Source organism: Eulemur rufifrons, chromosome 8, assembly GCF_041146395.1.
Source record: "Eulemur rufifrons isolate Redbay chromosome 8, OSU_ERuf_1, whole genome shotgun sequence".
NCBI lineage: Eukaryota > Metazoa > Chordata > Mammalia > Primates > Lemuridae > Eulemur > Eulemur rufifrons.
In genome coordinates this window covers 118,682,313-118,698,516 of record NC_090990.1, presented here as the reverse complement: position 1 = coordinate 118,698,516, position 16,204 = coordinate 118,682,313, and positions in this window count along the sequence as shown.

Here is a 16,204-nt window from a genome sequence, read left to right as displayed (position 1 = left end):
GGCACTTGGGTTGTTTCCACATTTTTGCAATTGTGAATTGTGCTGCTATAAACATTCTAATGCAGATGTCTTTTTTATAGAATGCCTTTTTTTCCCCTTTGGGTAGATTTCCAGTAATGGGATTGCTGGATGAAATGGCAGTTCTTATTGTAGCTTTTTGAGGTATCTCCATATTACTTTCCACAGAAGTTGTACTAGTTTGCAGTCCCACCAGCAGTGCATGAGTGCTCCTATCTTTCTGAATCCATGCCAGCATTTATTGTTTTGGAACTTTTTGATAAAGTCCATTCTCACTGGAGTTAAGTGATATCTCACTGTGGTTTTGATTTGCATTTCCCTGATGATTAGAGATGTTGAGAATTTTTTCATATGTTTTTTGGTCATTAGCATAAGTTCTTTTGAAAACTTTCTGTTCATGTCCTTTGCCGCTTTTTGATGGGGCTGTTTGACTTTTTCTTGCTAATTTTCCTGAGTTCTCTATAGATTCCAGTTATCAGTCATTTACCAGGTGTAGCATGCTAATATTTCCTCCGATTCTGTAGGTTGTCTGTTTGCTCTCTAGCAAACCAAATTGAGGTGCTTGTCAAAAAAAATAATCCATCATGACCAAGCGGACTTCATCCCAGAGATGCAGGGATGGTTCATCATATGCAAATCTATAGATGTAATTCACCACATAAATAGAAGCAAAAACAAAGACCATATGATCCTCTCAATAGACGCAGAATAAACATTTGACAAAATTCAGCACTCTTTTATGATAAGAACGCTTAACAAAATAGGCATAGATGTGGCTTACCTAAATATGATAAAAACCATATAAGACAAACCCACAGCCAACATCATAGTGAATGGCAAAAATTGAAAGCATTCTCACTTAGAACTGGAAGCAGACAAAGTTGCCAGCTATCAATGCTTCTGTTTAACTTAGTGCTGGAAATCCTAGCCAGAGCAATCGGACAAGAGAAGGAAATCAAGGGCATCCAAATGGGGGCAGAAGAGGTCAAACTATCGCTCTTTGCTGATGATATGATCTTATATCTAGAAAATCCCAAAGATTCTGCCATGAGGCTATGGGAATTGATAAATAAATTCAGCAAAGTCTCAGGTTACAAAATCAATGTAAAGAAATTAGAAGCATTTCTCTATGCCAACAACTTTCAACTGAGAACCAAATCAAATACTCAATACCCTTCACAACAGCAACAAAGAAAATAAAATACCTAGGAATATATTCAATTAAGGAGGTTAAAGACCTCTACAGGGAGAGCTATGATACTCCGAGGAAGGAAATAGCAGAGGATGTAAACAGGTGGAAAACCATGCCATGCTAATGGCTGGACAGAATCAAAATTGTTAAAATGTCCATACTATCCAAAGTGATCTACAGATTCAATGCAATCCCTGTTAAAATACCAACATCATTTTTTGCAGCTCTAGAAAATACAATTCTACACTTCATATGGAACCAGAGAAGACACTGTATAGCAAAAGCAATCCTAAGCAAAAACAACAAATTCGAAGGCATCAATTTACCAGACTTCAAGCTACACTACAAGGCTATAGTACACAAAACAGCATGGTACTGACACAAGAATGGAGACATAGACCAATGAAACAGAACTGAGAACCCAGGTATAAAACCATCCTCTTATACTCCATTAATCTTCGACAAAGCAGGCAAAAACATATACTGAGGAAAAAAATCCCTATTCAATAAATGGTTCTGGGAAAATTGGATACCCACATGTAGAAGACTAAAATCGGATCCTCACCTTTCACCTCTCACAAAAATCAACTCACTATGGATAACAGTCTTAAACTTAAGGCATGAAACCATAAGAATTCTAGAAGAAGATGTTGAAAAAATTATTATAGACATTGGCCTAGGCAAACAATTTGTGAAGAAGATGCCAAAGGCAATCACAGCAACAACAAAAATAAATAAATGCTGGTAGGACTGCAAACTAATACAATCTCTGTGGAATCAATATAAAGTTACCTCAAAAAACTACAATAAGAACTACCATTTCATCCAGCAATCCCATTACTGGAAATCTGGATAAAACATTCTCATTAACTTTGAAATATTTAAAGAAAGCAATAACATACAAAGAATAAAGATGCCTAAAATGTGAAATCTATAACTAAATAAAGACTTATATTTTATTTTATTAAATTTCTTTATCAGGTTACACATCTACAGTATTTAGAAACTTTGTTTTTTATGTTATCTGCATTATAGGCCATGCAAGCCATGATAGTACAATGGTGTTGCTGAATTGTCAAAGGTCCCTACTGGAAATAGGGTCTCATGTTAAAGATTACAAAGCTCAAAAATGAAATGATATCTCATTTGCCCATTTCTACTTTTAAATTTTGCTGGTTCTGCCTATAAGAATGGTGATTAAGACATTAAAGTTTGTTTTGTGATATGTGGATGTCACACACAGTTTTTTGTTGAGAAGAAAAGTTTTTAAAACTTTTTTTAGTTGTAAAATTCTCAATTTAATGTAAGTCTTGTCTTCCTATGTACATACATGTAATAATATATGTATTTAATTTCTAATTGTTTTCCCACAAAGAAAAGTCTCCAGTAGGTATTTAAAAGTGGATAAAATTTCTTTTCCACCTTTTAATTTTATGTAAATTTTATAAATATTTATAATTTTAGTTTTATTTGGAAGAATTGTAAGTAAAATTAATGATTTAGTTATCTTAAGTTGGGAGAGTAAAATAACCGAAGAGATAAGCTCAATATAAAGGGAAGAGGCACAAGGCTTTACACTTTACATATCAGCCAGTGATAAGATAGGAGAAGCAATTTTAAAGCACTGTGGTAGTGATTAAATAAGTTATCAAGATAAATTTCATTTGTTATTACATAGTTCAAAAGTGTCAAACTCATAGATTCTATAGGAGTATAAATTTTATCATAAGGGTCAAATAAAGCTACATAAAAATGTGGGTGTCAAATGGAGAAATGAAATGTAATACAAATTACCTAATCTATTTAATTAAATCTATCAATTTGGAAGAAATAAATAAACAAATCTAGAGTTTATATTCATATAATTATAATATTTAAAAGTAAACATGCTGAATGTTTAACCTCATCTTCTAAAACACTAAATATAGCATAGAGATCATTTGAATATCTGTTTTTTCTTACATGCTAATTACTTTTAGCAGAAATTGTGAAAAGTGTTAGAATGACCCACTGTTAAGATGTTATAATAATCATATGTGATTTTGAGAATGGAAAAGGAAAAATGTAGTTTTAATTCCTTGAACCAAGGATTGCATGGGTATGGATATGACCTACTCAATTTTTCTGTGAAGCTATGATTTGAAGACATGCTAATAGTGTCATTAAAGAAACAGCCATGATCCCATAGTCTTTTTTATACCTGTACATTATAGAATTGAGCAATGTGGGTTCTACCTTAAACACTAAGAATCCCCAGTTGTGTGAATACCTGAAACAATCATTATAAGACCTTTGTTCACACATCACTCTCTGTCTCTCACTTTCTCTGGTGTAATTCCTTGGCAAAACACATTGACTTCATTTAAATCTAACTTCTATTCTAACTCTTCCTCTGAACATTGCACATACCCCACAACCATGTTGTCTGGTCTTATCATAAATAAATAAAGATAATGTTAGAGAGAGCCAAGATGGCTGACTAGAGTCATGGCTTGTTGGATCATTCTGGCTGGAAGGTAGAATACTGGACTAAGGAGAGCAGAGAAGAGTTTGAGCTCTGGTGTGGATCACAGAGAGAAACAACAGAGATGTCTGGGAACACCATGGAGAAAAACTACATAGCTGAAAAGGAGGAAGGTAGCAGCACAGGTCAATCCCAGAGAGTCTCAGGGTCTAGTGAAAGGGTAAGGGGGTTTTCACTCCCCCATCTAGGTGCCTTTGGTGAACAGGGGACACAAAGTATATTGAAGGTGCTTCCACCGTCCATGAGTCCAGGCATGGTGGATAAATAGGAATAGTGGGGTAAACCACTGAACCCCAGGTGTTTAGGTGTCCATAACAGACACCCCATGGGACAGTGCCACGAGAGACAAGTGTGCTGGCTTACTTTCACCTAGACAGTTCCTCCTCTGCACCTCCCCTATTCACAGCATTAGAGAAAGTAATTTGAGCTCTAGCCAACTGGTAGCCATGACCCCTCCCCCACACGTTGCAACCACAAGAGTACTCTGAATTGAGAAGCTCACAAATGGCTACTTCATTATGGTGGATATGTGCTCCCAGCTCAGCCTACCACAGAGAGCAGAACCACCACAATTTTTGAGCTTCCTGCCCACTAGTGTTTTGAGGTATCACATGCTGGTAGCTTAGATAGATGGGCTGGACCTGGTGCCCCCTGGTCACAAGAGAGGTGCAGGGAGATGCAGGGGAGAGGTCTTGGTCCTGGATTTGGGCAGTGAGAAAGTCCTTATGAACATATATAATGGTAGAGTATGGAGGGGTGCTGAGGAATGGGGATCTGTGAGTGTGCACATCTCCCATCTCCACTGGAGAACCACCATAGCATATAGGCGTGTGACACTCAGACAGAAATAGCCTAGCCCCCGATTCCCATGGCAACAGAATGCCTCAAACACTCCCAAGAGCACCACAGCCCCCCACTCATTTTAGTCCAACTTGAGCCAAGAAATTCATGAATGGCCACTTCTCACTGTTGGTAGTGAGCCCCTGGCTGAGGCCCCTGTGGGTACAGAGACCTACTACTCTCCCCTTGGCGTCTTGGGTGGAGCAGTGATGCACAATTGGGGAACTCCCTATCCACCAGCATTTCATGGAGATACACACCAGTGGTTTAGACACACAGAATAGGGGGAAGTTTGAGAGCTAGTCTTAGGTACTGAGGAAACTCACATGGACTGACCCAATGGGAGTGAGTGTGGGGCTCCAGAGAGCAGTGACTAGGGAGGACACTTACCCCTTTCCACAGAGAAACTGCACTAGTGGACAAGGGTGAAAAGAGCCCAGCTTGAGGCCTTAGCATTCAGGTGTTTAGACACTTCCTTTGGGAAAAGCCTTCTTGGTTTGGAGAGCTTGCCCTGAACCTCATAACAGCAGCATCCCCAGCAGCTGAAAAAGAACATCTGAGCCCCACGGAGGCTTTGTAAAGCTTTTCAGGCTCTCAAATCCAGCCCTGATCTGTTTTGCTCCCCCACTCCCAACCTCAGTAAGAATAGAGATAAAGTAACACCCTGGGAACTACAGAGTCCCTCCTAAAGGTTGGGGCATCTGTGTACCACACCTGGGGGGCCAGCTGCCAAAAGAACATCTTGGTAGTTGGCTCATCCGCACAAACATTAACCACTAATGGGGGAACAATTCTATAGCTAAGCATAGTATCTTCCAACTCAAGCAAATAGGCAGCAGCTGATCCATGCTCACAAGTACCACCCACTAACTTGGAGATTAAGCTGAAGGACTTAACTCATTTCACACTGTTGGGCAGAAGTGAAGACAGTGGATCAGTGGTAACCCCGAGAGGTTCATCAAACTTGCTAGAACATCCCATAGACAACTCAGGACCAGCACTCCTCTCCTCAACATGGTCAAGATTGATCTTCAGGGACCTGGAGACAGGCCTGTAAGCCAGGCCTAGTGCCCCCAGGTCTCTATCAAGAGACCAGATGAGAAGGACTCAGGGAAAGAACTCCAGAATGTGAAAAATCAGAGGGAAAGGAAACCCCCAAAAGTAAATAATACCCCTTGCCAATGGATAACAACCAGAATGAAAATATCAAAATGATTGATAAAGAATTTTGAATGTGGATTATAAGGAAGCTCAACTAAATACAAGAGAAAATAGAAACCTAACACAAAGAAGTAAAAAAAAAAAATACAAGAAAAGAATGAAAAATTCACTAAAGAAATTGAATTATTAAAAAATAGAATCAAACAGAACTTCTGGAAATGAAAAAAAAATCATTCAAATAAATAAAAACACTGTGGAAATAGACAAGATGAGTCAGAATAAAGAATCTCAGAGCTTGAAAACAACACCTTTGAAATAAACAAGTCAGTCAAAGACAAAGAAAAGAGAAATAAGAGGAAGGAACAAAGCCTACAAGAAATATGGGATTATGTAAAGAGGCCTAACATAAGAATCATAGACATTCCTGAGGGTGAAGAAGAAAATACATAAGGATTGGAAAATATATTTGAGGGAATAATTGAGGAAAACTTCCCTAGGCTTGTTATAAATTTAGATATCCAGGTACAAGAAGCTCAACAGACTACTGGAAGATTCAACCCAAGGAGGCAATCACCATGACACATAGTCATCAAACTGGCCAAAATTAACATAAGGAGGAACTGCTATGAATCATAAGGTGAAAACATAAGGTAACTTACAAAGGAAAACCGATCAGACTAATAACAGACTTCTCAACTGAGGTCTTATAAACCAGAAGGGATTGGGGCCCCATTTTCAGTCTTCTCAAAAAGAATACTGCCCAGCCTAGAATTTTATACTCTGAAAAACTAAGTTTCTTATATGAGGAAGAAATAAATACTTTCTCAGAAAAGCAAACACTGAGGGAATTTGGCAAGACCTTACCTGCCCTGCAGGAAGTACTCAGATCTGCATTATGCAATAAGCAGCATAATAGACACCCACCAGTGTAAAGTCACCCAAAAGCTAAAGCTCAGAGCCCATATATCACAATGGCTCAAGAGGTAAAAAAAAAAAAAGCAATAAGGTTCTATTTAACAGGATATAGATAAATCCACCCCACTTGTCAATTCTTTCATTAAATGTAAACAGCTTGAATTCCTCACTCAAGTGACACAGTCTGGCAGAATGGATAAAAAAATATAAGCCAAGTATCTGTTGTCTCTAGGAAACACATGTAACTCACAAGGACTCATTCAGACTCAAAGTTGAGGGTTGCAAGCAAATATTCCAGGCAAATGAAAACTAAAAGAATGATAATGTAGCCATTCTTGAAGATATCAGATAAAATAGACTTCAAAGCAACAACAGTAAAGAAAGACAAATATTGTCATTATATTATGATAAAGGGAGGAATTCAACATGAAGACATAATAATCCTATTTATGTACCTAACACAGATGAGCCCAGATTCATAAAACAAACCCTACTAGATCTAAACAAAGTGATAAATAGCAGCATTGTAATAACCAGGGATTTCAACATCCCACTAACATATTGGAAGCAAAAAATAAACAAAGAAACACTGGATTTTAATGGAACTCTAGAACAAATGGGTCTAACAGACATTTACAGAACATTCTACCCCAAAACTACTGAATATACATTGCTCTCATCAGCATATGGAATATTCTCTAAGATGGATCAAAACTTAGGCCACAAAATATGTCTCAACAAAATTTAAAAAAATAGAAATTATTCTATGTATCTTCTCAGACCATAGTGGAATAAAATTAAAAATCAATTCCAACAGAAACACTCAACTCTACACAAAGTCATGGGAATTAAAAAACATGCTCCTTAATGACTATTGGGTTAAGGAAGAAATTAAAATGGAAATCAAAAAATTCCTTGAGCAAAATGACAAGGGGACACAATTTATCAAAATCCACAGGATTTGGCAAATGCAGTCCTAAGAAGAAAATTCATAGCCTTAAATGGCTACTTCAAAAAGACAGAGAGATTACAAATCAACAATCTAATGAATTTTCTGAAGGAAATTAAAAAAAAGGAAGAGTAAAGAATCCCAAACCTAGCAGAAGAAAAGAAAAAACAAAGATCAGAGCAGAACTAAATAAAATCTATAGCAAAAGAATTTTACAGAATATTAATGAAACAAAAAGTTGGTTCTTTGAAAAGATAAACAATATCAATAAATCACTCTCTATATTAACCAGAAACAGAAATGACCCTAATAAGCTCAATCAGAAATGAAAAAGTAGATATTACAACTGATACCATAGAAACATAAAATATTATCAATGAATACTATAAAAATGCCTATGCACATAAACCTGAAAATGTTGAGGAAATGGATAAATTCTTGGAAACCCACAACCTCCCTATGCTCAATCAGAAAGAAATAGAATTCACAATAGACCAATATTGAGCAATGAAATTGAAGCAGCAATAAAGTGTCTTCTAACAAAAAATGTTCTGAACCAGATAGTTTCACAGCCAAATTTTACCTGGCCTACAAAGAAAAAATTGATGCCCATACTGCAGAAATTATTACATAATATTGAGAAGGAAGGAATCCTTCCCAACTCATTCTACAAAGCCAGCATCACCTTGATATCAAAGCCAGGAAAGGAAACAACAAAAAAGAAAACTATAGACCAATATCCCTTATGAATATAGATGTAAAAATTCTCAATAAAATATTAGGAAACTGAATTCAGTTGTACATCAAAAAAATAAAAGAAAGAAAGAAAAAGAAAGAAATTCATCATGACCAAATGAGCTTCACCCCAAGGTTGCAAGGATGGTTCAACTACATAAATTCATACATGCATACATGTGATTCATCACATAAACTGAAGCAAAAACCACTACCATCTGATCATCTCATTGGACACAGAAAAAGCATTTGACAAAATTATCCACCCTTTTAAAATAAGAAATCTTAAGAAAATAGGCATAGATGGAACATTATAAAGGCCATATATGAGAAACCCACAGCCGACATCATACTGGATGGGGAAAAAATGAAAGCATTTCTGCTTAGAACTGGAACTAGAGAAGATTGTGCACTGTCACCACTTCTATTCAACATAGTTCTGTAAGTACTAGCCAGCACAGTTAAGCTAGAGAAGGATATCAAGTGTACCCAAATGTGAAACTAAGAGGTCAATCTACTGTTCTTTCCTGACAAGATGATCTTATATTTAAAAAACTCCAAAGATTCTGCCAAGAGAATCCTGGAATGGATCAATAAATTCACCAAAGTCTCAGTTTACAAAATTAATGTACGCAAATCAGTAGCATTTCTATATACCAACAACAGTCAAGCTGAGAATCAAATCAAAGACTCAATATCTATCACAATAGCAAAAAAGAAAATAAAATACCTATTTAACCAATAGGTGAAAGACCTCTACAAGGTGAATCACTGAGGAAGGAAATCTCAGAGGATGTAAACAGATGGAAAAACATATCACACCCATGGTTCGGCAGAATCAACATTGTCAAAATGTCTACACCACCCAAAGTGAGTTATACATTCCATGCAATCCCAGTTAACATACTATGCCATTTTTTTCAGATCTAAAAAATAATAATTCAACACTTCATATGGAACCAGAAAAGAGCCCAAATAGCTAAAGCAATCTTAGCCAAAAAGAACAAATTTGGAGGCATCACTTTAGCAGACTCCAAGCTATACTTCAAGGATATAGTAAACAAAACAGCATGGTACTGGTACAAGAACAGAGACATGGATCAATGGATTAGAACAAAGAACCCAGATATGAAATTATCTTTATATTGCCTTCTGATCTTTGACAAAGCAGACAAAAACATACACTGGGGAAAAGAATCTCTATTCAATAAATGGTACTGGGAAAATTGGATAGTCAGATGTAGAAGATTGAAACAAGAACCTTACCTCTCACTACTCACAAAAATTACTTCATGATAGATAACAGACATAAACCTAAGGCATAAAACTATAAGAATTCTAGAAGAAAATTTTGGGAAAACTCTTATAGATATCAGCCTAAGCAAAGAATTTGTGAAGAATACCCCAAAACCAATCACAGCAACAGCAAAAATAAATAAATGGGACCTAATCAAATTTAAAAGCTCTGCACAGCCAAGAAAACAATCAATAGAGAGAATAGGCAACTGACAGAATGGGAGAAAATATTTGCATGCTATACATCCAATAAAGGACTAATAACCTGATCTACAAAAACTCAAGGAAATCAGCAAGAGAAAATCAAACAACCCCATTAAAAAGTGGGCAAATGAAAAACAGAACAGAAGCTTTTCCAAAGAAGATAAACTAATAGCCAATGAACATATGAAAAAATGCTCAATGTTTCTAATCATCAGGGAAATGCAAATCAAAACCACAATGAGATATCACCTAACTTCAGAGAGAATGGCTTTTATCAAAACAACAATTGCTGGCATTGATGTGGAGAGAAAGGAACACTTATAAACTGTTGGTAGGACTGCAAACTAATACAACCTCTATAGATAGTAGTATGGAGGTACCTCAAAGAACTAGATGCAGACCTACCATTTGATCCAGCAATTCCATTATTGGGTATTTACCCAAAGGAAAAAAGCCATTTTATCAAAAAGACACTTGCACTAGAATGCTTATGGCAACACAATTCACAATTGCAAAGATGTGCAATCAACCCAAGTGCCCATCAATATATGAGTGAATTAATAAAGTGTGTTATATGCATACCACATTTTATGGCTGTATACTACTGAGCCATAACAATAAATGGCAGACTAATACCTTTTGTAACAACCTGGATGGAACAGGAGACCATTTTCTTAAATGAAGTATCTCAAGAATGGAAAAACAAACACCATATGTACTCACTATTAAATTGGAACTAATCTATCAACACTCATGCACATATGAAAGTAAAATTTAATGGAAATCAAGCATGTGGGAGGGGGAAAAACGGGAGTAAAATCATACATAATGTGTATAATGTATACTATCTTGTGGTGGGCATACTTATAACTTTGACTCAAACTGTACAAAAGCAATTCGTGTAGCCAAAACATTTGTACCCCAAAAATATTCTGAAATAAAAATAATAAAATAAAATAAAAATATAAGACCAGGGGAAAAAAGTTGAAACACACACACACACACACACACATAATGTTAGGAAGCCTTTAATGCTGTCTACCAATCATATTATACTCCACTAGTGCATTCACTCATTCCATCACCCACACTTCCCCTCTTCTGGGTAATTAGTGCATATTTATATCCTTCCACAAACTTGCAATAACCGTTTGTGGGGAGTTAGCTACGCTCCCCGCAAAGAGGTTTTTTCTCTTCCAATCAGGTATCTCAGGCAGGGGTCATCGCAAAGGATGAAAAAATAGTAGGAAACAGAAATAAAAGTAAAATAATGATAATAATAATACACAGATCCAAAGATATAGTTTATAAAGTAAAGGTTTATGAAAATAGATAGAAGGAGGGTATCCGGATGGATATATTTCTTCCCGCATAAAATATATCAAAGACTGAAACTCCACACAGGTATTTTATAGGGTAGATACAGGCTCTCGTTGCCAAGAGCAACGGGATTTACATACTAACAGGCAGTTTGCTTTAGGATCAAAGTCTTCTAAAAGGCACTACAGATCCTTTAACTAACTCTAACTAGGGGAACAATGAGTTATAAAATCTTCTTGGGGCAAACTTCTAAGTTTTATGATAAGGCTATTACTTTAGCAAAAAACAGAGACATCTTGGCTCTGGTGATTGTATTCTTGGAGACAGAGATGATCTCAGAAGTCAACATGAGCTGTGCTTTGTGTTAATTACTTTAACCTCATGGTTCCGTCTGGGCCCGGCTTGGGCATTAGCATATCTATCTGATCAGCTCTCATCTCCGGGGGTCTTCCCCTGTCAGCTTCAGCAACCTTTTGGTTCTAAGGGAGAGGCCTGCTTTGTCTTTCAAAACAGGTGAGAACCATAGGCCCAGTTTACAGCTGTCTCTTTGAAGTGCAGCTATTACTGACCAACGAGATGCCCTCCTGAGACGAGGCAGCTTTTGAACTAACACATTTATTTTTTCTTTAAGGCAAAGCCTTATTTGACTTCTGAAATCAAATCTTGTCTCCAGAAATACAGGGGACATTTCTATAACTTGGTATTCTTAGGCTCAACAACCTTTCTAATTTCTTGAACTAGAATATCGAAATACTTTATGTCACATTCCTTTAGCTTGTTTTCTCTATCTACACTCATGGGATCTTATGCACATTTCCCTCAAAAAACTAACATTTCCCTTAGACAGCATAGAGTGGTAAGAGAGGAGTCAACTGTGTTTGCAGAAGTCAAGTAGTAGCATGAATCTATTACTCTTGATTAGTGCTCTTGGAAGGAGCCCTTGGTGAGGATGACGAAGTGTAGCTGCAATCATGTGATGAATAGTTTGACCAGGAATCGAATGATAGCATAAACATTTCATCAAATGCAAATACGGAGTGTGATTACAACTAAAAAATGATGTCATCTCTAGCCTGGGGAATTCCAGCAAGAGAAAGTAAGGAAGAAGAGTCAATTATGATTTAAATTTTGTCCACTTATTAAATAAATAAACCACTAATTGTCAAAATAAATCTTTAATTTACAGAAGAAAATAATCCTTGAATTGCTTGAAATTCTCTAGTCTTGACCAATATTAAATTATAGTCACTTGGTGGAATGGAGGATCAAGATATAAATTATAGCAAAACAAAGACAGTTGATACTCCTGCAAACTTGAGTATATAAATGAGAAATGTGTCTTCTTGTTATATATGTTATTATAGCCAAAAGGAATTTTTACTGCAAACATGTCTACTAATTCTTCTCTACAGATATAATTTTCTCTTAGTTGATAAAGCACAACTTCTTTTTTAAAAAAATCTATAGTGTTCAAAGAAAGGATACATCATAATTTGCACATGCTGTCTCATATTTTTATATTAGAAATGGATCATTATACATTATAAAATAGATTCATAGTGAACTATTTCAATAAAGTATCTGCAGCTTAATAATAATCCTAGGTTTCATAATCATGAGCTGAGGAAATAATATTGATTTAGCCATATCTGTAGTTTGAACTTCGGAAGATTCATGAAAAACTAAATGCTGTGAAATGTTAATTTATTTATTAATAATTAATATATTTGATGGCCATTCATGAAATTCATAATTGTATTTGATATTAAAATTAATAATTTAATTTTATAGTAAAAATATACAAACTGTATTAGGGGCACACATACTAAATGATATTCACATATTTGATGTGCTCATATCCCTATTATTATGGATATCTCTAGACAACCAAAATCCTTTCAGAACCTCATACAAATATGTTGCAAAATGGGTTTCAATCTTAATGTCCTCGCAAATAATGTTAAAACAACAAATATTGAAATTGAAACCATGCTACAAGTTAGTATTTTTCATTTGGACATTGCCCATTGCTTTGCATTTCTTTATATATGCTTTCTCTGGGCATTTTGGTCAAAATGGCTCAAAATGGTTACATTATCTGAGAGTGCGCAGTTTTAATATAACATTCAAAGAAAAAACAATTTTCAAAAAACCTTTCCTTTTTTCCAAGTATTAAATACAAAATATAAGCTGATAGCTATCAGTTGTTATGGTATTATTATCAGAATATTTGCTACATGTTTTCATACCAGGATTTTATAAAAAATGTATTCTACAGGAAATTTAAAAAGTCTTATTTTTGGTCTAAGGTAAATATATGACTACACAATGTTTTAGTCATAAATATCTAGCCACACATCAGGTGAAATATTCAACAATAAGTATGGAATATCAGGTATTCATAATGCTAACTCATTTTTATATGTGATCAGATATAATAGTGTCCGTATTTACACATTTAATACAAATGTACCTAAAATCAAATGTACATATTGAGCTTCTGTTCATTAAAAGCAACTTTAAAAAGTTTTTTACTGCTGTGTCACAGATGGGTTTATTTATATATTAAGAAAAGTGTTTCTTAGTTTTTTGAAAAATAAATTAGCCCCTGCAGACATTGTGATGAGACACCAGCAACTCATGACAATAAATTGAAGATTCAGAAACAGGTAATTAGTATTTACATGTAAAAGTAATTACATTGATTGATTTAAATACCAAAGGTATCATCTGTCTTAGCTTTTCTTTAAGTATTAATTCAAAAATCACTTTTCTTTGTTGCCAGAATAAATAGGTGAACTACTATTAATGTCTCAAAAGTATTCTTTTGTTAACATTCAAAAATTTTAATTGCTCCTAGACCAAATTGTTAAGCTAAAAATGATTTCACCTGTGAAGCCTAAACTGCAAATATCAAATGAGGAAATATAAAGACAAATGATACAAAGTGGTATAATGGACACTGGACTAAGAAGTGGGGAAGGTGAAAGAGCGGTGAGACATCAAAAAATTAGCTATGGGGTACAATGTATAGTATTTGAGTGATCTGTACACTAAAAGCCTTGACTTCACCTCTATACAATTTATCCGTGTAACAAAAAATACTAATACCCACTAAATCTATCAAAATAAAAAAAAGACAAATGATGAGTAATAAGATTTTTGCTCAATGTTTTATAACATCTGTGATATTTTTATAAATTATCTGAATAATTTCCTGTCTGAATATTTGCATAAATTAGTAGCAGAATACTATATACTGTAGTATATATACTTTATTTACTATATTCTATATTTTAATAACATAGAAAAATGAATATATTTTTATAAGTGCATAGCAGTTTTATGAATCTGTAAAAATGTAGTACGTTTGTTACAGTGTAATACTACCTAATATTTATCAAGAGCATACTATATGCTGCAGATGATTCTAAGCTCTTTGCATACCAATACATTGAGGATTAAGTTAATTTAATACGCAGAACAATCCAATGAAGTTGGCACTATTTTTATCCAATTTTTGTTTACAATTGAGGGAACTTGGAAAGCTATCACTAAATGTAAGCTAATTTTGAATTTGTTAGAATAACGTTTATGTGGTCATATTTCTGTGCACAAGTATGAGTGAAAAGAATTTCTTGCATTCAAGAGTAGTCCTTTCATACATGGCTTCATAAAGACCACAGTCTTCTGATTGATGGCTAAAAGTGATAATTCGTAACTAAGAGTGTCATCTGTAAATCGCTGGCTGTGCTCTGTTTTTTTTTTTTTTTTTTTTTTTTTCCATTTCTAGAAACAGATAGCATAGTTGTTCAAAATTATTACACATTGTGTCTGAGTTTCTAATTTAAATCCCTGTGATTTCTTTCCCCCAACGTCCATATTACATGGTGCTGAAATGCTACCATTATAATGGAATAATAAAAATCTATCATTGTATCTTTCTGGCAACAATACTTCAGTATTGTACTAGTAAACTAATTTGTATTAGTAAACTCTCTAATTTCTTATATGCTGAAATTGATGATTACAGAATTTAATAAAGTGTTCAATCATAGGCGATATTAGTGACATTGATAAAATGCCTCAAAAAATTGGATGTCCCATTAACATATCTACTTTACTCATACAAAAGCCTTAATATAATAATTATTGGTTATATATTGTATTATGTTGCTATATATTAACTGCCAGTCTTTTACTTGTTTATCTTAGGATAATATTATTTTTCTCCTTTAGAATACAGTTTTTAGTTTTATTAATATAAACATTTTTAACATATAGCAAAAGAATTCTTCTGTTTGGAAATTTTAAATATTTTTCTTTAAGAATGGGTGTTAAATATTACCCACTGTTTACTATTGAAATGACTAGAGTTTCCAAATTTATTGTTATTGCAATATATAATCTAAATAATTGTTTTAATGTTAAACTATTTTTGTATTTCACAAATGTTCAAAATAGCAATTTTTAAACTTTATTTGTTTAGTTTTGATAAATATACCATAGTTATATAGAATATTGAGATAAAAGGAAGCTAAATATTAGGATTTTAGGTATTTTCAGCACTACGTTTACAACTCTTCTGTATATATACCATTTTTTTTAATGTTTTCAAAAAACTTCCTTATACATTTAGGACAAGATGATTGTCTTATAGCCATGGTATCAACTGAAATAACTGTCTTAGTTAATCAAATTAATTTTATGGTCAATGTACTTATCTGTCCATGGTGACAGATTTTTAAACTCATTTGTTCAAATAATGAGGACTCACTTTGGTGAACCCACGTCTGAAAGCTGTCCACTTCTTTCTTTGAAGGTAAACCAATCAGTGCATTCATTCTAGTGGACATCATTTTAAAGGTGATGTCACCAAACTCATGCGTCTCCACCCAACACAAAATACCAACTATTACAAGCCACATGCTGAAGACTGATGTCAACTTATCCATAGCTTCATAAATAACATAATCTTAGAGCAAAAGTTTTCCAAATACTTTATAAAATATCATAATGAATTTGTCAAAGGTACCATGCCTGACCAGCA